This window comes from Pholcus phalangioides, unplaced genomic scaffold (assembly GCF_987345545.1).
Source record: "Pholcus phalangioides strain wild (caught in Gottingen) unplaced genomic scaffold, Ppha-v1.0 ptg000009l_1, whole genome shotgun sequence".
Lineage (NCBI taxonomy): Eukaryota > Metazoa > Arthropoda > Arachnida > Araneae > Pholcidae > Pholcus > Pholcus phalangioides.
This window is the reverse complement of record NW_028301602.1, coordinates 55915785-55942235: the sequence shown is the minus strand read 5'-3', so window position 1 is coordinate 55942235 and position 26451 is coordinate 55915785. Positions and strand designations below refer to the sequence as shown.

At 36.3% G+C, this 26451-nt stretch overlaps 1 protein-coding gene across 1 annotated transcript in view; it reads left to right on the top strand.

The window, feature by feature from the left end:
- Nucleotides 1-1224: 1224 nt before the first annotated feature.
- Nucleotides 1225-26451, top strand: part of LOC149083343 (unconventional myosin-Ia-like) — a 175660-nt gene continuing 150433 nt past the window's right edge. The window contains exon 1 of the mRNA XM_089236828.1: nucleotides 1225-1971. The gene's annotated coding sequence lies outside the window, so the exon portion shown is untranslated. The remainder of the gene's footprint in view (nucleotides 1972-26451) is intronic.

The window sequence follows — 26451 nt, the reverse complement described above, 5'->3', positions numbered from 1 at the left end:
TCGCAGCAGAAACTTGTGATTGATTAGGTGATTAAGAGAATTCAGTTGGCGTTTCACCCTGTAAAGTAGTTTACCGTACAATAACTTTGTTCACTATATAAATAAGGCACACAAATCAATCAACACTTTCGGGAGGGGGATAGTGCAAAATGCCGAAGTTATTAAATATCCTCGAAATAACAAAACTGGTGAAGAATTTAAAAATTTATCAAAGGTGATTTTGAGCGAACAATTTTAAAATACCGATTTCTAAATCTCTAAAAAATATCGTTATAGAGGGATTTATTGTAGTAGACGATATTGTTTTAATGAGGTTTCGCTGAAAATGTGCAATATATCAGTTAAATTGGAAATTCAGATTCCCATGGATTTTGAGTTGCTTCGAAACCTTGAAAATAAACCAAGAAATGAATTTCTATATTCCCCTTTGAGACCCTGCACGCGCGCGCACAGATGTCGTGGTTGCTTTTGCTCATTGCAAAACATCAGGGATTAAACTCTGACTTAGAAGATGGTGTAAGTTTTGAATTAGAAACATGGTGAGTATGAACTTTGCGGGTTTTCGTCAGGAGGCATCACTTAAATTTTCGGGGGGGGGGGGGAGTTTATAAGATGGCTTCCAGTGGAAAGCGACTCCGGGAAAAGTGATTTATTACATAAAATTTAGCAATAAAATTTGGAAAAAATAGTATACTAAAGATGGATATACCCTACATCATCTTGGTTGAATGTGTGTGCGCGTCATTATTTCTTTCCAAAAAAATTTTTAAATTTGAAAAAATAAAGATCTGCTGACATATATGTTTTCAATGTATTTTTTGAGTATCAAAATTGCAAAAACATCTTGAAAATTCCAAAAAATGAATTTCTCGGGTCTGAAAAGGGTATTAAAAACAATCAGAAAATTTCAGGCATGTCTTTATACTTGGCATCTGGTTCAAACACCGTATTTTATCAAAAAATAACAACCATTAGTTATTTTAAACTAGAAATTACATTGTCATCACGAAAATATTTAGTTTTTCTAATTTTAAAAAGAAATGCTGTCATAAATACACACACACTTTATTTGTTTTTTCACACACACACAGCGATTACAACACGATCTCAAAGTATGGACGAAAGACAATTGGCGACAAGCAAATTAGAGTAGCAGCATGTCACTGCGCCAACAGAACGAAGCCAAATACGATGCAAGAAGAGCTATAGGTGGATAGTCTCGGTGTGAATGCGGGCGACTAGAGCGCGCTCTCTCCGTTCTTGACAATCCCGCCCCAACCAGCGTTGCAGAGACACACACACACACACACTTACCAGAGAAAGATACACACACATTACAAGAGGGTGGACCGGTGTGTGGCCCCTCACACACGCAGTTTCAGACCCTAAATTTTCCCACCCAAATGTTCTCTGTTATTAGGGGTTTTGTTTTCTTTTTAATTATTAAATGAATGAGAATTTCGGTGTGTGTCGGGTTATTTGGTGATGCCCCCTCCACCACCATCATCATCTGGTTCTCCTCGTCTCCCAACCGAACCCGCTACGAAATCATGATCACGATGGTATCCACCACCGTCCTCCGAAATGTGTGTGCGTGTAAATGTGCCGCCGCTACCGCTTCATCACTGATGTTGGACGTGCCGCTACTGATGTGAAGAATCCGACGATCACGGGCCGCTTCTTATAAGAAATCAACTGCAACAATAACAACGGCAAAAAGAAAGGAAGGAGCCGGGTTTGCGTGCACTTTTCTATTTCCCCGTTGTTAATTTTCGCCCTGCGTCGTCACGAAGAAGGGAGCAAAAAAGAAATCTAAATCTGATCGGTATATTCTAGACGTTGCTGTTGTTGTGGTGGTAAAACTGTTGTACGACGAGATAGATACATGTGCCGCCGATCTGGATACATTACATTTCCTCAACCTGGATATGGGTGCTTGACGTACTGCATGGAGATCTCCCTACGAATTGGGTAAGTTCCGTCCTATCGATTTTTCCTCTGGCTCTCTCTCTATGTATGTATGTAAGCGAGTGAAGTACACACACAGGCCAGGAACAGAAAGAAAAAAAAAGGCATATATACGGCGGGTAGAGGATGTGTGTGGCTTTTATACTCTTTTCTCTTCCGTTTTCTTCTCTACCGTTGTCCCTTTATGCCTTTTTTGCTTTAAAAGAAAATAAAGAGGTTATTTCGAAAGACAAATATATTCACTAGATAACCGATCGCGAAAATATATTTTCAGTAAGCATGTGTGAAGCGTAAAATAATAAGTTTACTAATAATCGTTTTTGATACCCCGCGAATCGAGAATGTTTGACGATATATTTCAAAAATTATATACTTATTTCTGGACGAGTTTCTATTAAAAGCACGTGAGATCGAGAGGAGCTAGAAAAATATTGGTTATTCATAGTTTAAAAGGTATCCGACTATCTTCCTTAGCCCTTTTCTGTAAAATGGTACTGGATTGAACTGAAATAATATTTTTTGATAGAAAGTGCCCCAAGATGGGGAAAACGACAATGCCATTTTCTATGAAAGAGTCGTTTTTATGTTAAATTTTAAGCGAAATTCATTTAATATTCGAAAGACTATTGCAAAAAAAATTCTACGAATGAAATGTTTTGTTATTTTCACAGCATATTGAGTTAGTAATGATGCAGGTTTGGTACCAAAATTGAAAGGATTGTATGGTATGCTCATATGTTACACCCAAATATGTTGATGTACGTGTGAATTTTTGAAATTTCATTTAACATATCGTGTATATAAAACACTGTAATTAGACAAATACATGGGATAGACCTTATGTTTTGACTCATAACCTTGATAATATATGCCAAGATATCACATTGAAATTCCTTAATGATAGAATTAATAGATGTTTAGAGATCATGGTTTAGAACTCAAGTATAAAATGTGTCAAAAGAAGTATTCTTCGTAAAAACGCTTTCAAAGTTTTCATTCACTGATTACTTAATGCAGAAACGCAACACTAATGTGGGAGTAACTTCAGTTCTAAGCGTCACGTAAACAAAACATGGCCTGTTTTGGAATCGAAGAATATGGCTTTCATAATAAAATGAATGTTTTGAACGTAGTCTGATACGTTAATGTGATTAGAGCTTACATACATTCATAAGCAGGATAAATATTTCACAATATTATTTTATATTAACCTAAGTGCAATCACGCGAATGATAATAACTTCATTCTTCTATACTACACGCAAATGTCTTTTTTCCGTTAATTTTCTCGTTTCGAATTAGTTACGAGGCTTCTTAATTAAAAATCAAAGTATTTGCTCTAGTTTAATAAGAATAATTCTTCTCTGTTTGCGTGATTTTGGCAAACACTCAGCCAGTTAAGAGAAGTGTCATTATTGTACTGAAATTAAAATGAGATTTAGTTTTTTTTGTCTATGATAATGATCAGATGATTAATGCATTTATTGGAATATTTTCTGCTCCATAAAATTTACTATCCGTCATTGAGTTCACCATATTATTGTATCTATTAAACATTATATCTCATTGGCGGTCATAACACAACTGTTAATCTCTCATAGTCATTTCAAAAGGAATTACGTCCTCTGAAATACACGAGTATATTATTTCTTACGTAAATCAGTTTGCAATTAATGAACGGTAACTCTGACACTAAGTTTATTTATTTATTTTTAGTCGTATCCGTGATTAAATGCGATCAAATCCGCTGATTCCCCCTCTGTCTCGCTCATTTATCTATGTGATAAGTTTTCAAAATGTTTGGTCATTATTTAAATTTCGTGAATCGGTTGATCGCTGAGTTTGGCATTAGCATCAGATTTTCATCTTCAAATTAAAATATTCAATTAGCTTCGGGAGCCGCGACCCCCATCAAAAATATTTTTGGAGGGCTTGAAACATATTCTATTTATAATGATGTAACCTGCATTAGTTTCACAAGATGATGATGATGATTTACCGTCGACTATATATGTAAAAAGACATAAGAAAATTCAGGAATCATACAATCTGGACACCGATCCGACACTATTCCTTAGAGGAATATCGAAAACTTCCAGAATCTGACCATACTCGTGAACCTAATTCACACATCGATAGCGTTAGTCGATGCATATTGGAAATTTTCAACACGGAGATTTGGAGCTATCGTGCTCAATACACCGTTGCCATATTTAAGGATTGATTCCGGCATGCCTTCTTTGAAATGTTAACTAACTGGTTAGGTATTTTCGATACGTTGAAAACCGATACCGTTTTTACCAATTCTGATAATAGCCGTAGAGAATAAGAATAAAAGATAGAATGAGAGGAACCGGAAGGAAATCAATGGTTTTTATCGATACTGGAGCTCTTTTGACCGGCGTCCTATGTGTGAGAAAAGAAGAGAGAGGCAACTGCGTGCAGGAGTAGCCTATCCCGCTATTCTTGATTTACTACGCGTCACGCATCTTGTGGTGGATGTCGACGAGAAACCATTTTACGAGCTGCTGGCCGTAAAAACCAAAAAATACCGAAACGAAGTCTTTCTCTCTTTTTATGTTTTTTTGCCATCGTGTGGCCGAATTAGAATCTATCCGGGTTCGTTTCTTACTTTTTCGGTTTTAGCTACTGATCACGAGAACAACCGTCTTTTTTTTTCGGGTGACTTTTGGTATCACTGTACTAACGTGATAAAGTGTGTAAGACTATGCTCAAGATATCTTCGGCGATGGAGATACTCTGAATGTTGCTGAATCGAGAATAATTCGGCGGCGATCGTAGTTATGCATGCTTAAGGGTTTCCCCCGATTACACTATTTCATGAGGAAAAATTTTTTTATATGAAAATATCTGTTTCTTAAGATTTATGGTGTGGGAGATTCAAATCTAAAAATATAAATGTGCTATCAGGCACAGTTTTTTAGTTATACAACAATGTATATCTAATTTGACTGATATACGGTAGTTTTACAAAAAAAGCTTTTGCAGCCAGACACAGAAATTACCGAATATAAGCATAGGGAACGAATTTTTTTTCTTGCAAATGATAGCATGATAACGTTCTGCAATAATGTATGGAGATTAATAAAGTCTAATGAAACAGTTTATCAAAGCCATGAATCCATCTGGAAAGGGGTTTATGTAACTTTCAAAAAAGTTTCCTTGTCTTTTGGCCGCAAAAATAAACGAAAGATTGTTTTTGTGGGTCCTCAAATTACAAAACTTCAGAAAGACACAGATTGTGAACGATGCCTGACACCAAAAAGAAACGACGCATATATTTATTTAGAGAATGTAGCGAAATCTCTTTCTAGAAAAGAGCCAACAACTATGAAGAATTGGTTCAATAGACGATAAGTGCGTACAAGTAGTTTTAGGATGCACCATGTCCCTAAATGTGCATTTCCTAGATTCACATCTGCATTACTTTTCTGAGAACTGCAGTGATGTTTCCGACGAACGTGAAATGTTTCATAAGGAAATAATGACCATATAAAAGTGGTATGAAGGGAAATAGAAGTTTGCAATGCGCTTTCCGACTATTGCTGGAATATTATTTGAGAGAGCGAGGAAAAGAGAAAAATAAGCCTTTTAAATTCTTGGAGAAAACATAAATTTGTTGATATTTTGTACCAGTAAAAAAAATGTGTTTTTCCCCCATAAAATACATGATGAGCCTGAATTTACTTTTTGTTTCATTCTATTTGAATGTTCCAATACAAATTTGAAAGTGACTGGAAGAGTAATTAGTACATATTTTGCCTATATAGATACACAGCGTGGAAAAAAAAAGTAAAAAAAATCCTGGAATTGCCTATAATTTGTAAACTATGCCTGACACAGAGAAACAAATTACCGATTTGAATTCAGGAGGCAGATTTCCATAAAAATTACGACTGTTATCTCTAAAAAACGATTTCTATTTTCATTTGCAGAACAGTGATATGGTTTACTATATTGACAAAAGACGTTAAAACGCGAAATGGTAGTTGCTTTTCTAAGACATTATTTTCGCCACTTTAAAGATATGGGGGGGGGAGACGGGTCGAATCCCGTTTTAACGAATACCGTTATAGCGAAAATCTCGTTTTAACGAACACTTTTCTAATCCCCCAAATAAGTTTACATAGGAACAATGCAGATACCCTGGAATTCCTTTATAATGAAATTTCGTTTTAACGAAGTGATTCCTCCGGTCTTTTGGCGTTCGTTATAACGGGATTCTTCTGCATTGTATATATATATATATATATAATTGATACACATCCAAATTTCATTAAATGATCTTTACGTCCGTTACTCAGTTGCTTAGGAAACTTTTTGGTAGATCACCCTTGCATTCGTAGAGTATCGAAAGTGTAGGTCATTGAACCCAAAACATCTTGTTTACGAAGCCTATAAAAAAGTCACAAGCCGTTCCAAGAAGAGCAAAAGAAGATTGTGACGTCCTTATCGATAGAGAGAAATTGAATAAATCAATAATCGGACCGAGTTACGTTACGACTTAGCTAAACCATATTTTCTATGAACAACTCACATTCTTCAAATTTTAAGCGTAATCATTTAAGCATTTTAAGCAATAGATTGTTGCTAGTTGACTCAGAGAGCTCGACCGAATATAGTGCCGATTATTCAGCGATAATCAAGTAAGAATTGTTCAGTCGATCCGAATAATGTATATAATGAAACTACGATGATTTTTTTTGCGAAATGGTCAGATTCATGCCTAATGTCCTACGATTTTAGACAATCGTAGAAATTTTTTCTAATGATAATTATCATTAATGCTCGTTAATGATAATTCATTCGGTCTCCACCTCTACATATATTTCAACCCATGAGAAAGAGTGAAAGTTGTTTTCTTTCCTCCAAACACGATCAGATTATTTCTTTCTCGATGGGCCTGCGTGTTATCAAAACATTTAAAGCGTACTAAATAAATAATAATATTTAAAATATATAACATGATCCTCACGTATTCCCAAGAGATTCGTATGATCTTTCCAGGGAATTTGTTAGTGTTAGTAGACAACCATGCCCAAACCGGGATTCGAACCCAGACGTGCACAGTCAGAAGCTAGCTCCCAAACCACTCGACTGATAGGTGGCAATTCAGACTTTCGTTTGTATAGATCATAGGGGATGTTTCAAGATAGGGCTTGGAAGATTTTTTTGGACCAGAAGGCAATTTATGAAGCCATGTTAAGAAGGAAAAAGGCAGGTGTATTTCATAAATTTTCGTCCCTCTTATATTTGTACTTAAATTTTACATACTTCTCAAATCTCAAGGTAAATTACTTTAGATTTTCTAACCTAGCAGTACTCTTGAAACGCCTTTCAGATTTCGACATTATTGGACCGAAAATACCCCTCTTCAGATCTGCAAGACATTTCCTTCAGACAGAATTACGTCTGAAATTCGTTTTTCAGACACCATTACTTATTTTTTCATTGCCGTATTGATATTTGAAGAGTCAAAATGTACTTTTTAATAGTTAATTTAGTTTTTATTCAATAAATCTCTGTTGCTGTGAGCTTTGCATTTCTCACTAGTTTTAACTGTGCATAGAAAAACGCACTTTGTATCTGTCAAACACCATACAACTAGTAGTCATACAAGAATTTCAAGCATGAAAATAACACTCAGAAATCATCAACGAAAAAAAAGTAAACACATGAAAAAATGCAAAATTTCTAATGCATTTCGACCCACTATGGGTGCTTTCTTCAGAGGGAAAAATATGTAGCCACTATCACGTTGACCGTGCATCCCACTTGGTTTGGTTGCCAAATCTTAACTAATGGTTGCTGAATGAAAAAAAATGTCTGTTCACGTCAAACGTCGACGTTTTCAAGAAGTAAACTGTTAAGTAGCGATGCGATTTTTTTCGTTCACGTTCTCCAACGATTTCGTCAGCTTGGAAGAAATGATAGCTGATTCCAAGAGAAAAAAGATAATCCGGTTGAAATTTTTATTTTCTAGTAATTTTTACCGAGACGGTTCTGATCACCACGGCACGCCCTTGCCAACCTGTTTTTATGGAATAAAAAATTAATAAATCATAATAATCATTAATAAATTGTATAATGCCACAATGTAATTAATTTTTCTTTCTGTCAATATATCAGTTACAAAAGAGAAACTTCACGAACCTCTTTTTTTAATTTTTATATTTATTATTATTTATTTTTGCTTGGAAATAAAAAGTTTCACGTTTTTTGCACATAAATGTTGATTAAATAGCCAATGAGCACTTTAATTTGGCAAGAAAAAAAATCACATATAATATTACCAGAATAACATGTAAGATTATAAATAGCCAGCAAAAATTGTCTTTACGTTGAACATACGTCATTACATGAGAAAACAAACAACCGCGGGGAGTGAAACATTAATTGCGTCAAAAATAATCAATAAATATCAATATAAAATCGACATTGCAAAAGTGATGGAATTTTTTCTGCTTCAGAAAAATCGCGAAAGCATTCGCTTTGAACTCTCTCATTTCACACACACACACGTCTGTTTCTTCTAAAACCAAGTCTCTGGAAAGCGTATTATTTCCCTAAATAATTCCGGTAACCTAAATAATACAAATGTTTTATAATAAATAGATTTTTATAATAAATTATATTGCCCTGCCAAAATCTTGCCCGCTCCGAAAAAAGTTTGCCAAGACAATTCTCTTTTTTCTTCTTTTATTTTCATGCAATATTTAGACAACAAGGAAGGGGTTGGTCTCGACATTGAGTGATCATCGTCACCCACCCTACACTGTTGCGCAGAAGAAAAGTTGAGAAACACGAGTAGAGTTAAAAAATATTAAAAGAATCGATCAGAGAACGAATACGTATTACAAAGTACGCAAAGTAAATTTCATCGAAACGTGTTTAAATGAGATGATTATATGTTTCACACTCACGCGCGCATATTTCTCACTGCAAAGATATCAATCGAATAAGAAATTTTCAATCTTTTTGTCGCTTGAAAACCACGTACTATCTGCAGCCTTCAAGTAAAGGTTGAATTCACGTTCGAACTGTGTTCAGCAATGGTTTTCTGAATCGTAACAAGCTGAACAACTAATTTTGACAAAGTTTCTGAGTCCGAAACAAAAATAGTCAGTTATGTATAATTCGGTGTGCCCTTGAAAAAAACGATTATCTATAGTTTTCTCTGAAATTGCACATTTAATTCATATATTATATATACATCATATATATTCACATTACAATACAATACAGTGAAAAACTCAACATAAGTATATACGTGTCTGCCAAAGCCTGAAGGCTTGGCCACCTCACGATCTGGCCAGCCCAGTTCACCGGGCCAATGTCCGAAATTTGGGATTTCGCCGTTCTTTGGTTGGCCCCATGTATGTCAATTCCTATATTTGGAGCATAAAGATACCGATATTCATATTCCTTTGGTCCTTAGGTTTGCCATAGCTAAGGATAATAATTATGGTTAGCTATGGCTATTTCTAAATGCCCATAATTATCACATAATTATTGCAAAAATACGCCAACGGGGCGATGACCCGAATCATAGGGATCGATATATAGGGACCGGCGAAAACCCGAATTTCGGACATTGGCCGGATAGAACAGAATAATCTGCTTTAGCTGGTGTTGGACCAGGACTGAATCTATTGGCTGACTTTTACCGGGCATGTCAAAAAGAATTATAAGCTTTCATTTTTTCATCAGCGGCGGTGCAAGTTTTCCTATACATATGATTGAAATTCCACTGAACTCGTTAGGCAGTCATGATAAAAAGTAGTATGGACCCCGGTCCACCGCCGGAAGTGGCCGCTGAGATATAATACGAGGTGTTTCATCGCACTTCCATTGTTTTATCGCTATGGAATTCCGGTGTTTATTGAGTGACATCTGTTGTTTATTAAACGACTTCCGGTGTCTTTTTGCACTTCCGTTGCCTTTCGCTATTGGCTGCTGCTGCCTTATTGATATCGATTTCCGGTGTCTTACCTTTACTATGACTTCTGGCGTTAATTAAGTGACATGTGTTGTTTATCTCTATAGTTCCGGTGTGTTATCTCTTGTGACTTCCGTTATCGTTTTTAACCACTGTGTTGACTTATCTCTATTGGTAATTAGTGACTACGGATCATTGAGGACTACGGACGCTATAAATATTTTTGACAAGCTTCTAGACTCCTCGAGTATTACGTGACCATATTTCAAAAAAACGGGACATTTCACTCAAGAGTGTTGCCACCATCATCTACGAGGGGGGGGTTTTTGTCCCAATTTCCGGTTTTTGCCAAGATTCTTACCTTCTTCTTTTTTCGGCACTTCCTGTCTCTTTCTTTTTTCCCCAATGATGCGTGTTTTGACGACATCATGTTACGAGTTTAAAGGATGTCTTTACATGCCCTTACACCCCTGTCATCACCGTATATATATATATCGCTGATATATTCGTATTCCCTTATCCCTCTAGTTTATAGTGTTCAGTCACATAGATTTTAGATGTTTTCTGCATTAGTTTTCCTTGTTTTAAGAGAATTTTTTTGCCAAATACGTGAGCCGCTGTGGTGGGTGAGTGGTTATAATGACGGACTCGCGATGCGGGGACCCGGGTTCGGTCCCCACAGTGGTGGTCGGCTGAAGTTGGTTTTCTGTAGTTCCCAACTTCAAGGCGCGAATGCGAGCCGATCTCCCAGTTAAAGAGTCTCGCCACAGAGAGCAACAGGCCTACAACGTTACAAATATTCAATCATTACACTTCACTCACAATTTGAAGTATAGATGGCAGCACTGCAATATCATACATAACACTAGCTACACACTCAGACTGTTAGGTGCACTCACACTTTGCTCCAGACTCTGCCACGAAGCTGGACTGGAAGAGATCTCGGCAAAGGGATAAGTCCGGTGGCAGAGACCCTGGCGTGTTCATTCATTCATTCATTGCCAAATACAGGATCTGTGAAGGCATCCGTGCAAAGAAAAGATCCGAAAATGTTAGCAGTTCCTTCTTTTCCAAATTGATTATATCATGATTTCAAAGGTACCCTAAAACAATGTATTTAAAAATGAAAAATATAGTTAAGAATCAAATTTATTTATAACTTGAACTTCTATTTATCTCAGACTTGTCTTAGTAATTAGTTTGCGTTGTCAGTCGTTTTAACTTCCTTTCCAACTCCATATCATCTTTCCGCAAATGTCGTCGTTCTTTTACAATCTACTACATTGCTGTTAACGCTGAATCGTTTTAAAAGAAACATAATTATAGGAAAATCTGGGATTAAAATAAAAATTATTTGAAACAAATGTAAAATAAAAAGGGATTTAGAATAAATTTAAATAAAAGTAAAAAAAATTAAAAATAAGTTTTATTTACAAAAAAAAAATTTTAAATAATAAAAATAAGAAATAATTAATTATTTCGAATTATTAAAATAATACGCTAATACAAATAAAATAACAAAGATAATGAAAAAATGAAACATGAAATAGTAACGATGAAAAAACTAACAATGAAAATAAAATGATAACACAAAAATAATAAAAATCAAATAGATAAAATGATTACCATTAGTAAATGAAATAAAGAATTAAAATAATTAACTATGAGATGATTGGTTGAATACATACATTTCTTACTAAATTTAAATGTAATTCTCTGTGTATAAATGTATTTCTCACTAAGCACTCTAGCTGCATACAAGGATTTCAATATAACGTTATTGATTTCTTCAGCTGAAACTTCGTAGAGCTTCATCATCACCCTATAAACATTCAATTTTTCCTGTATTACTGATTTGAAGGAAGATTTTGCTGATTATTTATTTCCTCGCAGCATTATTCCCCTTAGATATCGCTATTTCATGTCATGCACACGCACAAACATTTAAAGTGCACGCGGTCAACTCACTACCATTCACCGAAACGAACACTTTCTTAGAAGACATTGCTACCACGAGAGGCATAATTTTTCGGTTACTGATGAGAATAAAGAGGCTAAGAAAAACATAAACTACGGTTTCTGGTATGATGTGTGTGCCAATAAAATTTAAAGAGTGGACATCCTTCATGACATTTCAACTTTTATTCTCTCTAGCACCAATTTTCTCAGAAGCTTCCTCAAGTGTTCAATAAAATAATTATACTTTAAGTAAAGGGATGAATAACAGTAAAAATAATGAAAGAAACTTAAAAAAAATGGTAAAAGAAACTTTAAAAAATGATAAATAATAATAAAAATGACTTAAAAAAACTTTTAAAAATGATAATGGTGATAAGAGCATTAAAAGAGTGATAAAAATATTAAAAAGTGATAAAAATATTAAAAAGTGATAAAAATATTAAAAAGTGATAAAAATTATTGAAACAAAATAACAAAAATCGACAAGGAATTTTTAGTCAACAAGACTTACAAATTCAACTACCAATACGAAAGTCCTCTTTTACTGTTTCTAAATCGCTATTGAACATGGTACATCGTGACCTAAAAATTACCAGATAATTTATACATATAATATAAACTGAGCATCATTTCTCTCTAAATTATTTAGTAGGAATCTTCCATTCACTAGTTCTTTCGTAAAAGTTCTCACAGTCAATGCTTTCCCAAAGCGGAGTTTTTGGTTTTCAATCTTCAATTCCGTTATACTCGATTTCTTAAAATGAATGAATTTTCAGTGATTTTCTCTCATTCAGTTTAGTATCTTTTACTAATTTTAATGCATTCTACTTCAAATTAAATTAAATTTATTCTTTTTATATATGCAGAAAAACTGAAGTGAATTTACGAGAAGCACATTTACTATCCAGCGGCAAATGATGATTCAACAAGTTACATTATAATTAAGGAATAAATAAAATAAATATATAAAATAAAAAAAAACACACGTACAAGACAAAATTATTACTGTCAACCAAAAAATACAAAATAAACGCAGAAAAAACGCAAACACAAAAAAGCACATACAAACACAACATGATTAAGACAAAATTCTCAATTTATGATGAAAATTACAAAAGAAGTAAGGCCTTAAACATGGATACGAGACAATTTTACATTTACTTTTACATAAAATTCCAAAATGTATCCAAATGAGATTACTTTTTATCTGTTTTTATGTACCCCGGTTATCACACCATAAAAAGAAATGGTTTTTTATACTATACAAGTTACTTTTTTTAATTTTTTTAATTTTTTCATATATTCAACAAAATGGGGTACATTTCGTTCTTCTAGTTTTTCATAGATTTCACAGTGGGTTTTTCAAGGATTCACCTAATTGCTATGCTTTAAACAAAGAGTCGAAGAACATGATTTGTTCTCCGATTCCCAAACAAGAGAGCCAATGCAAAAGTTGAAAAAGACAGTTCGGATACAAATGTTTGCAATATCAAAGCTGGATGAGAACAAATACATGGCATACATAATCAGCATGTGTTAATCAGTGGGAGCCTGCCATGCAATTTTCAATTTTTAATGTGCTTTCTTTTATTTTCTTTTAAGTATACTTATTTTTTACTGAGTAAAAACGCATTAGTATAATGTACTTGTGATTGATATAGTTTTTCTTCCCCTCTATTGATGATACGCCTTATTTTCACCTTTTATTTGTATCTGTCCTAAACGACATTCTTGGATGATAAATTCATCGAATGGCCAAGATCGTGTCGTAATATAGGCTTCAGAATTCTTGAAGTTTAGAGTGAACGCCCAAATTTGCTCTTGATAGCTCTGCCGGGGAAGTCGCCATGTTGGTTGCCTTGGAGATGGTTTGTATGTCCCCCAAAGGAAAAAGTGAAATATCACGTGATTCAAAAAGCCTCATTCATTAATTTCAATTATTTTCTAATTCATAATGTTTCAACCTTTATATACTCATGGACAAACACTCTCCGAAACTATCTTAAGAAGATAACAGAAGTGTGAAGGAGGTGAGGGAAACCAAATGCAGCGCCCCTTGCGGTAAGAAACGAAATCTGCGTCACTATAATAATAATAATATATAAAAATATACAATTAAATACAAAAATATACAATACTACACAAGGAATGGCAAGTCCAAAACCGATAGAAGTCGTAAATTAGTAAAGCATTGAAAATGGGTAGACTTCGAAAAACATAGCAGTTAGGTAAATCGTATAAAGTTTATTTGAAATCGATGCAATTCGATGTTATTTCGTTACAAAACGTGAAAAATTTATTAAAATTCATGAAAAAATGGAATTGATAGTTTTTACTTTTATTCTAAGCGGGTGAAACTTTCAAATACCAGGTTTTAATTAAATCGTTGTGTACTAAATAATTTTTTTAGAAAAAAAAAGTATTTTTAGGCATTAATTAGAACTAAAATGACATACCAAAAATTTTTCAGGACAATTATTTCATTTTTCCTTCATGTGGTACTGAAAGGGTTAAGACGGACCTGGCTGAAGAGCGACTTGGCGACTTCTTTTCCTACGCCAACAAAAGAAAATCAAATTAGGTGGTTCGACTGATTTCAGATTCATAATTTTTGTGTTCCTTTCGAAGTTTCGATTTCTTATATGCAAATAAATTATTATTACTTTCATTTTTAAGTAAGTAAATTCAGTGTGTGATAATCTATATGGTTTGCATATTTAGTAATATTTTTTCGGCATGTAAAATATCGATTTTTGGACATTTATTATTTTGATTGGGCATGCAAATTTTTTCCAAGATTCGTTCATTCCTGCTCCTGCTTGTCTCGAACTCTTAAGGGTGGCCCTCTCTCTCTCTCTTTCTCTCTTGACATTGAACGCGTGACCTCCAGGAATGGCGTGTCCACGAATCCAATTATAGGTATTTCATTCACGTTTCCTGGTCGGTCGGCATTTCGCTTCGATTCTCGGGCACGTATTGTTCGATTACGGCCCTCTCGTTCCGCATTACGTACGAAGCTATCGTAGTATGAATGTGAATGTCCTTTTGTCCTCCCCCCCCCCCTCACAATACATTCTCATTCAAGCAGCATTATCCATCGCGGAGTATTCCTCGGAATCACTCTGATCGTGTCCCGTTTTAAGCTGGCTTTTACATTGACACACGTTGGCGTGTGGATTGATGCACCACCACCGTATTAAACATGATATCAGACATACTCATGCCATCGTATTCGTCAGATGCTACCTTCTTCATCGAAATACAATCGAACTCGGTTATAACTTCGAGAATTGGTGGTCCTGGGTGATTCCCACAGAGAATAGTTAATTAGCACTGCTTACTACGTCGATGAAAATGCCACGAACTTGGATATAACAACCCATTTTTCGTCGTTTTTGATATCTAATGATGGAAAAAAAATATTTTTTGTCGGAGTTTGTGGCGCTCCCACGTACTTCTAATTAGCAGGGTCTCAACTAGGGGCGGGCAGAGGGGTTTGTTGCCCCTGGTGCTGGATCAGGAAGGGTGCTAAGTTAACTGTTAACTCCAAAATTACGAAAAGAGGGGGAGCAAAATGGGCACTGCTACCCAGCGGCCGAGTAAATTTTCATGTCTAGTTGTGACCCTGCTAATTAGCGTGGCTCATACACTACGAGATACTACTGTATTCTCCCGCATTTTTGCCCTTACCGACTTTTTCTATTGCAAAAAAGATCCTGGATTTTTTTTCCGGACGAAGATTCGTCCTCGTTAACAATTCTGTAATTGTTAATCTTTGCTAGAATCAGAGATGAAAGTTTTTTGAGAAATTTATAAATTTTGTGTAAAAATGAATCACTTATTTGCCATGTTAATGTTTTCCCGTGAAATACATTTTAAATCATTGCATATTTTCCAGTACTATATTTCTTGTCGAGGATTATTACTTAACCATATTTGGTGATTTCTCTGACAGTTGGCGAAAGAAATACAGTCGAACACCGATGTAACGAACTCCGATTTAACGAATTCCACGATTCAGCGAAATTTTTTTGAAGCTTGTGTTATATATATATGAGTGTTATTTGTATTAACTTCTCAATACTGATCTAATGATTTTCCTCAATTTAACGAATAAAAATTTCGGTATTAACCGGTTCGTTAAATTAGGACTGACTAGGTTTTATGGTGAGAATTCGTGATATCTCGTATTCATGACACCAATTTCTCGTTTTCTCTGGATCAAATATGGTCGCCCTAATCGCAACGAAATAACAGCTTCTTGCCCAGCATTTTATTGCGTCTGATTACATTTTCCATCGAAAACGGCAACCTTGGTTATAACGACAAAAGTTCACGGAGTCTTCGATGCCGTTATAACCGAGTTTGACTGCATTAGGCGAATATGATGACGTAGTTAGAGGAACTGTGTTCGGAGCGATTCTTGAGCGTTTTCAAGAGTGCACCAAAATACGGAACGCGATTTCCATTTAATTTCAACTAAATCGGAACGTGAGTTGCTTTTCTATTTGATAATTTTTGTCGCACCGCGGTCATTTTCCACACACGAGGGCTAATTAGACCGGGACCTCCAATTTATTGTCGATTCCGAACGTCTGGATTGTTTTTTTATACTCGTCGAGAGGTTGGTGCGCTAACCCCTCGATGGGGGACTCCCTGCGGTAGCAATTTTTTCTGCGGTCACGTCGCCGTTTCTGTTGTACCCCTGCGTCAGGAAAGTTTTCTGACAATGACGAACCGGGTATCGAACTCGCGACACCTCCAAACATCCTTTGCTACTTTAGGCGAGTAACTCATCGACCTGGGGTACCGCGCCCTTGCTTTTCTATGTTTCCCATTCATTATCATAACTTTGTTATAGATATTTCAGTGTATGTATAGGTAGAGTTCCACTCCTCCCCCCCCCTCCCCCCCCCCACTGTGGAACTGGAAGGACATTTCGGCCATTTTATTCCTCCAGATTTATTTCTCTCCGGAGGGCTTTCGACCATTTTTTTCCCACCGTTGGAGTTGGTTCTACCGACAGGAGGATCGAGGAATGTGGGATATGGAGTGTGAATAATAACGTTGCACGGAAAGGATAAAAGGAGAAGATAAAAATGGTTTCCTTTTTTTTAACGCAACGAACTCGTATTTGGGAACTGGTGTTGGCGTCCCTTTTTTCTGGAGGAAACGCAACCGAAGAGACATTTTTTTCAGGAAAAAAAAAGGTGATATGATCTTAAACTCGACGTTATATACACGAAAGAAACGGGACAAGGTGTAATCTAGCGGGCGAAAGAAATTCCATTGGACATCGGGGACGTGTAAAGAAACGCCATTTTGCAGTTTAGGAAACGCTTCGAATGTCGTCGTGTTCGCTTCTTCATTCGCGATAAAAGTTGCGGACGAAAAGTTTTTGAGCAAAACCAATCACATAAGCTAAGATTTACTAGTTTTCTAGAACACAGAGTTTTGTGCAAGGTATCACTTATAGGACCGACCCGTATAAAAATTTAAATTTCGTAACTTTTTAACACATAAATATATACGTACGCAAAAAAAAGAATTATTTTAAGAAAAAGTAAAACAAAAATTGAATTTTAAGAGAGGGAAAAAGAACCTATGCAGTGGATCTTCATCGGGAGAACCCCGTGCTTGGTTAGAAAAGTGTAGGCGTTTCTGAAGGGTGGCTATGCCTAATTGCATTAAAAATGCCAACCCTTGTTCCCCGATGCACAACTCTGATATCATAAATACTTGGAAGGCACACATAATACTCACAAACAACACATTCCGGCATACAGAATTTCCACAGTGTTTAGGAAGTGAATTAACGATGAGTAGTAAAATTACACTGTTTTCCAACTTCGAGGTGCGAATGCGAACCGATGTCTCCCATTTTAAAAAAAAATCTCCCCACTGCACAACGATATTTACATAACCTAACATTAATTAATGTGGGACACGGTATTTACGTAACATTTGTCATTTTCTTACTGAAATATGGAAGACAGGTGGTGGCACCAGTATAACGCAAACAAAGCTCTGCACAACATAAATACGTTTAGAACAGAGGTTCCTAAACTTCCTTTTCTACCGCCTTCTTCTTCAATCTTTTTTCGTTCTCACCGCCCATCCAACTCGTCGACCGATAAGATCCTATGGTATACCCAGAGTTTCTACCGTCCCCCTCTGGACCATTTCATCGCCCCTCAGTAAGAAATATCGCCCGCTTTGGGAAACACTGCGTTGGAGCAACACCGTGTTTCGTATAAAGTTACAAAAGCGCATGTTCCGGCATGCACAAATCGGTTGGAAATTCTTGAGGTGGAAATGTTCAAGAGGCGCATGTATGGTTGAGTAGTAGTTTGACTTTACTAGGTAATGTAATCTTATATTGCCAGCGAATCAAGGGAAACGAAATTTTTGTTTCGAAATAGTCTGCGCTTTAGAAAGCGGTGTTTCCTAGACTTGGTTCTGGCTCGTGAAATGTAGTCAAAGGATTGTTGGCTCGAATTTGTTTGTCGTGTCCAATTAGCCTTGGGAATCTCGCCCTCATTTTCGTGCGAGGGGTTGCTGCTACCTCTTCTCCGTGCAGTGACAAACGACGCCGACCACGTGAAGACAACGGCCGAAATGTCTCTTCAACACACTCGTACACAATTAGTGAATAGCGTTTCTTGTTGCTGATGTGAACCTTCCTTTCGTTGCTGTTGCCACTCTAGGTTCGATTGTGGCCGTCGGCTTTTCGTTAACTACTAAAAGACATCAAAAAAGGTTTCGCGGGGGAATTTTCTATCTCTCTCTCGTATTACTGCTTCTTGACCTTTTCCGGGAGACGGCGCCTTCAATCAGTGCCCCCAACCAAAAGGGGATATAAATCAATTTATCAAAAGTTATCGAAAGTGTTTCCTCGGCTTTTTCCTCTTCGAACGAGGTGTTTGTAATTAGGACGAGACTTTCCGTTCGCTCATCACGAGTGAGTGGCGCGGGTGCCTTTTTCGAGTGTCGGAGATGTATTTTCCGTGATTTGTTCGGTTGATCGTGTTACGATCTTAACGAAGCTGAGAGCTTCTTCAGCGGCGATCGACTGGAAGGAGCTTAGATCGAGCGGCAGGAAATCTAAGGCATAACCCGACGTAATTCTGCAAAAAGCTCTCAAGTAGAAGCGTTTCTATGGCCGCTGTTTTCCTGAATGGTTTCACTCCAATTATGAAATAGAGTTTAATCGATGTACGTCCGACGCCATTAAGGAAATTCCACGTATAAAAAAACATTGACAAAGAAAAAGAAAAACATTGGATCTAATCTAGAATAAACGAACCACTTTCACGAATACACTCTACCAAATGTGGTGATTTCATGAATGGGTTTTGCCACTCTATGATAAATCTTTTCAGTATTATTTTCTAGGCAAGAAATACTTCAGTGTTATCTTGTTTGTATTCCAGACCAGTTCTTTCACTGCTAAAACTACCGAGTAACAAAAGACGGTTATCTAATCATATTTACTCAGAGGGTGGAGTTGCGTCTATATGAGCATCAGAGCAACGGTTTTAAGATGAATATTACCAAAATGTGCGATGAAACACTTTTTCTATAGCTACAATAAGATCGCCACAGTAGGAGAGGAACATGCCTACAACGGTACAATTATTCAATCATTACCTTACTCATTGTCAGAAAAATTGATAGCGGATAACAGCACTACACATGACAAGTAGTATAAGAAACAAATTTCACGTTAGATTCACAACACGTACACGCACATTTCGATCAATTCCTTAGAATTTCCCACGAGGAATGTTTGATCATTTTCGTTACACCACGGTCATTTTCAGCACGCGAGAGCTAATTAGACTGGTAGCTATAGTTTATTGTCGATTCCAAACGGCAGCCGGTTTTTATACTCACCGAGAGGTTGGTGCGCTAACTCCTCGATGTGAGACTCCTTGCGGTAGCAATCTTTTTCGGTGGTCATGTCGCCGTTTCTGTTGTACCCCTGCGTCAGGAAAGTTTCTGACAAGGACGAACCCGGTATCGAACTGCGACACCTCTAATCAAACTTTGGCATTTTAGGTGAATCTTATCGACCTATAGGCTACCGCTCCCCCCAGAGGAATGTGTACATGGTGCATATGCGGTTGAGTAATAGTAGCAGTAGCTAAAATCATAGAGAGCACAATCGATGATGATTCCTGTTAGGGACCCACTTCAAGAGGGAGAAAGGTAGTAATGCATTATTCTCAATAATCAACGAAAACTAAATAAGAATTATGATTTCGGGAATGCTCGGGGGGAAAAAAGGATTTTTCCCGTTGCAAAATGCAAAAAATATGGTTAACAATTTATGCTCGTTTCCCGTCAATAGACTTTACTAATGAATACAAAATTCATTACAATAGATCATATAATATATGCCGCATTTCTTTTTCGCTGTATCGGCCTCGGTGTTACCCACTGTGATATCAGTCATACCGGGAAAGAAGTTTGTATTCGTAATTCTTACTTTACTAAGCATTTTTTACGGAATAAATGAATGGTTTGTTGTTATCATTTAATGCTACATACAAAATACTATTTTCCATTATAAAAGTCATCATGTTGGAAAATCTAGCGGCAGAGAATGACAACGGCTCAAATTTCCAATCATTACACTTCACTAACAATTTGAAATACGGATAACATGGAATAGGTAGAAGCGTGATACGGCAATATGTCAAAGGCAAAAATTCGAGCGTCGCTATAGCATATAACGCGATATTAAAAACAAATGGATGTTAATTATATATGCATTATTCGATTCATATTTAAAGATGTCGTGCAGAGGAATGTGTGATCATTCTGTTGATCACGAAAATATCTTTAATACTCATCGTGGAGATGGCTATTAATCATATAATATATCATCCTCTCATTCCTACGTACAGTTTTCTTTTGAAAAGATGAGTGAAAGAAAAAAAAACCAGCTTTGGAGATAGAAAGCTTTTTTTCATTGACACAAAAAACAAGTATGTGTCGTAAGTAGATTAGTAAGTAATAGGGTAACATCATCATCACAATGTTCGCTCTCAATCGAATATCACTTCTCAGTACTTCTTTTTGTAAAAACAAAAACTTTTCAACGGGTGTTACAAATACAACACCACAACAAGCAAATTGCCCAACGAGGTGGCTGACTTAAGAACATCATGGATCCCCGAGCCCTTTTTTTTACCCTACCTACGAGCCCTACCTACTACTGCTACACGACACATGCACCCCGCCCACAACCCCCCGCGGAACCCCCAACGAACCGGTACATGCGGAAACGTGCGTGTACGTGTAGTGAAACCTGACGTGAAGATTTTTTTTTTGTTTCTCTGTAATTGTAATGCTTGCTATGTGTAGTGCTGCCATCTGCCACCAGTTTTTCAAACTATGAGTGAAGTGTTATGATTGAATGATTTTTCGTTGTAGGACTGTTGCTCTCTGTGGCGAGACTTTTTAACGGGGAGATCGGCTCGCATTTGCGCCTTGAAGTTGGGAACCACAGAAAACCAACTTCAGCCGACCACCACTGTGGGGTTCGAACCCGGATCCTCGCATCGCGAGTCCGTCACTATAACCACTCGACCACCACAGCGGCCAGATGTTTGTTTGTGATCGACAGGAGTGTTTTATTCTCGTGTTTACGTTTGATAGCACAACATAACCTAAAATAACTAATAGATCTTGTTTTCCGAAGTTTGTCTCGGCAGAAAATCTTTTTTTTTCTTATGTTGTGGGTCGGGAAAAACATCTCTCCATACTGTCGTCACCTGGGTGGCCCTGTTGCCGAAATTTAACTGAGGCTACATCGTCTCTACTCGGCACATCACGCTACTGCACGTGCTGTAAGGAAAGGGAAGTTGTGTCGCTATGGTACATGGGTTAGCGCACTTGCTGGGATTGCAAGAGGACCTTGAACTGGAAATACCTGATAGACACCCACGTTAATATTCCTTACATAATCTCTAACGTAATTGCCGAGTGTGCAAATCTTTTCGAATTTCGTCTCGGTATTAATATCCAGAAAATCCCTTTTCTTACCCTGATTATTAGAATGAAATACAATTAACATGTCCGGGTTTGCAATTGATTAAAAATTTGAGGGCATCCAGGGATGCTAAAAAGAATCAGATTTTGAACTTTACGCTGTTTATTTTCCCTATACGTTGTTTTTAGAACTTAATTCTTCTATTCGTATTGTGCTATGTAACCAAAGTACGAAGCATTTCTTTAATTTTATGCATTCCTTCCACATGGCTGTCGTCGTAATATCATGTCAAAGTTGAGCGACGGAAAATTAGAGTGATATATGTCACAGTTTTTTTACAGAAAGTAGTACTAAATCTCACTTGATACATCGTTTTATAATACAATGGAATTTATTGGTCTGTTATGAATGACACCTCTCTAACGATAGGATGAATGAGCAAAGCTCCAACAGATAATTCGAGTAACACGCACAAATTACTGGCAAGAATTCAAAACTTCCCGGAAAATTATCGAAATTATTGCTTGCTAAATATACAGTACAAAACTCTTTAGTGACAACCGGTGTTTTAATTTTACTGCCTTTGTATGTGTGTTTGAAGATTCCTTTCCCCCCGCATTTTCGAAGGAGTCTCCTCGAAATTTATGACTCGGGCAATTATGATAACCGATATGACTGAATGGCAATGCAGCTGCGGCTTTCGAAGAGACTGATTCTCCGTGATTGCTTTTCGTGTTCATGGTGCATCCTAACAGTAATGAATGAGAATAATTAAAAAAATAATAATAAGAAGAAGAAGAAAGATTATCCCTTTACTCTCTCCTTCTCCTCAAAGAGTCTTCGATAATTACCGAAAGAAATGTATCTGGAGATATCGAAGTCGTTAAAACTTGGAAATCAATTAAAACGACTTCATTAAAGAGGGAATCTCTCTCTTCAACCTCACAACCTTTCAGTCTCAATTAATTTCAATATCGTTCTTCGTCTAGAAATGAATGGATCGTGAAGCGACGTAATATACTAATATGTGTCATTTATTACACAAAACGACAAAGAACGTCTTTAAAATGAATAAATAAATTCTGTCTTCAAAACAGACCGCCGGTGCAGCGTTCCCACGGAACGAGCTGCATACACCGTCTTGTATGTTAACCGTAAATGCAACTAACATGAATTACTAATATAATAATTTTTGTCAACGTCTACGTGTCAAAAAAAATAACTTTATTCGACCAATTTTTGCAGTAGCCAATAAATTAGACAAACGTTCATTCTGTATTAGAACATTAGTATTCATATACTGTATATACGCTTACCGCTTTCACTTCCAATACGAAAGATAGATGGTGGCACTTCGAAACGCATGATGTTGGTCGTCAATTGAAGGCGGCCCTTACAAGCTACTCAGTTCGCTACTACACTCCGTGCAAACAAACGTGTTCGGTAATAATCTTGAAGAAATATCGAAAAACTCAAATTTTCAAGAAAAATGGATCCAAAAGACCTGTCCTCTAATAATGAGACCATTTAACAGAAAACCGGAGAAGGTATTCATGTTGTGAATGTAATTTAATTATATTATATTCATAATCCATTACTACTGCCCATCACAACCCATGAGCAGCAATTACCAAATTTTTAGCTTCACACTCTCACACGCCCATTCCTATATGTACCCATTCGTTAGAAATTTTGTATAGGAATATGGACGAAGTGTATGCGTGGTTTACTAGTAGTAGCCTATCACTCACACAATTTAGGCATTCATAAATACATTAGGGAATCTACACCATTTACATATGCAAAATTTTCCGGCGTGCACCAATTTGTTGGAAGTTCTTCAAGAGGTGGGAGTGTAGTTGCAGCTGCAAGTTGTCAATTATTTTTAGACCGTCAAAATCTTACGAGGTTTTTGGCTTCAAACATCTAAATTTGGTTCTCATTTTCGTTGGAGTCTTTGCACCACTCAGAAAAAAAATGAAGCATATATCGACTCTTTTTCTTGAAGATATATATCCAAGTACTATAATACCACAATATTCTGTGTATATTCAAGTACCGTAATCCCGGGCTACTTTGCACCAATTCTGGAAAAAGATTCATCGTTGCTCAGCAGATAATAGAAATTTCCAAACGGCTTTGATTTTTTTCGGCAAGAGACATTATCGATCAACTCATGTATTTGTATAGTGATGCATCCGTTATTTTGGACATTATTTGCTAAACATATCTGTACCAGTTGATTTCACCTTGAATTTTTGTCTAGAAAAAGTTGCATTTTGTTGTCAAAAAACGTCTTAATTAGAAAGTAAATGCCGGTTTTTTTTTTATATGTAGAAAGTAGTTGTCTATTCTTAAGTAGTTTTTTTTTTAACTTCGTTTTAGGCTTAACTCAGCTCAGTATCAATCCTATTACGTTCAAAATGAATATTGATTGTCTCTTTTTTTTGTTTTTTAAATAAAATAATACTGAATTTCATTCATATTAGTTGCTTTTTTTACGTGTTAAATGAGAGGAGTTACGTTCAAGATCAAAAAACCACTTCCTGTCAGTTTCCCGTACTACTGTGTGGTAACAGCATGAATTTTAAGTGGGGGCGACACTGCCCCACAGTATTGTCTCGCTAAGAGAAATAATCATTATATTAGGTGGGGCAGAGTAATAGACATCAATAGTTTTTGCAAAACATTGTTTCACTCAAAATTGATTAAAATAAATAAGTGTCGCAAAAACAAGCAAATGGACTATGCGTACTTTTTTTTTTTTTTTTTGAGTGAAATAAAAAAGTTATCACTTTCCTATTTCATCATCTGAAGAAGAAACCTGGCAATCCTATCTATAGTAATGTTTTCAAGGGCAAGAAGAGAAGAAGAACGATGGTGGGTGTCTCTCAGTCCCCAAGTAGGAAAAAAAAAAACACCTATAAGCAAACAAGTAGGGGTATAATGAGCATAGTTTGTAGTGAAGTGTCAGTAGCGCATCTAAACGCCCGAGTGGCGTGGTGGTAAGATGCTCGTCTACCACCATGAAGGTTACTGTCACGGTCTCAGGTTCAAACTCGAGGGGAAGATATAGATAAGATATTTTTCTCTAACGAGCTTGAGGCAACCACCGATAGACAACGCCTTCATTTCCAATCCGTCTCATTAATGGCAATAAATTGCGATATGGCCAGAGTTGGTGTTTGGTGAAGTAGTGAATCTAAAATTTTAATGACTATAAATCACTGAGGTTCCAGCTGTCATCGTAAAAAGGTTATATGAATGGAAAGTCATTATTGGGAGTCTTGCCTCGTGAGAGGTAAAACAAAAGATATTTAGTTCCTGAGTTAAAACCGTTTTTGTATATTTTGCTGTTTCTTTGTCTTGGATTTTTCCCATTGAATTTATCTTTCTACAATTTTGAATTTCCTTGAGTTTGTGCATAATTTTGAAACTGTATTTTTGTGCTAATGTGTAGGCAGACATTGAAGAATGAGAGTATTTAGGCCGTTAAACCTTACCTCTCATCAGAAAAGCCTTCATTTTTTGACCGAATGAATAGAATCTCCCCAGCCTCCCAATAAATACCAAAGCATTGGTAAACTTACAGTAAAAGAAAGAAAAGAAAAGTCCGTTTAAATGTCGTATATTGTATAATTTATACGCCGTGATTGCAAGAAGACCGTGGTTCGATTCCTGGCGGAGACATCCGACTTTTATTTCCGAGTTCAACTCTACATTGATATCCAGAAAGTCTCTTTTCTCTAAATTACAATTGTTTTGTCTGTACTATTCCCTTTTTGTTTTTGTCAAAATTTTTGAATTTTTCTTTTTACCATTAAATGTTGTTTTTGTATGTGCATATGCATTTCAAGAGATCTTATTGATTTAAACGCCAAGTCTGCGCAAATCCCAGATTCCAAGGGATCATAAGGACCTTTCAGCATGTTAAAAGATAAAGAAAAGAATGCTTCTCTGATGTATACTTTTTCTTTATTTCGTCTCTCATCGCGAGATTTGGCTCTAAATCCTTACTAAGACCCGTGACAGCTTGATCTTAGGGGGTTCAAAGTGGATCTTCTCTTTCTTTCGTAAAAAAAGAGGAATGAGATACTCTGATGAAGAGTCCACGCATAGTTACAAGACAGTCTCAACATAGATAACCAAGAAAAAAAAAATATATATATATAAAGGATTCATTTAATAAGAAACTACATATATCTTCGAGAACTTTTTTTCTTCTTCTTTCTTTCAACATCTGAAGAAATATCTCGGGAGATAAACATCACAAAAATGATGAAATGAGATATTATTCCGTGTTTCACATAAATTGGAATCTTGGCTTTTCTTTCTTCTTCATCCCTCTTTTGTACAGTTTGACCTCATAAAAGAACCCTTCTCATTTTATTTTCGGTATGCACTGGCTTGTACATAGACGGGATATACTGACATTCTACTCTTTCCTTTAAAAAGAAATAATAATAAATAAAAGGAATGTTGTTTTTAAGTCTCGTTCGAGCCAGAAATTTACGACGTTTTTCTCCCAGGATAACATGCGTTTTACGACTCTTGCGAAGTGGCAT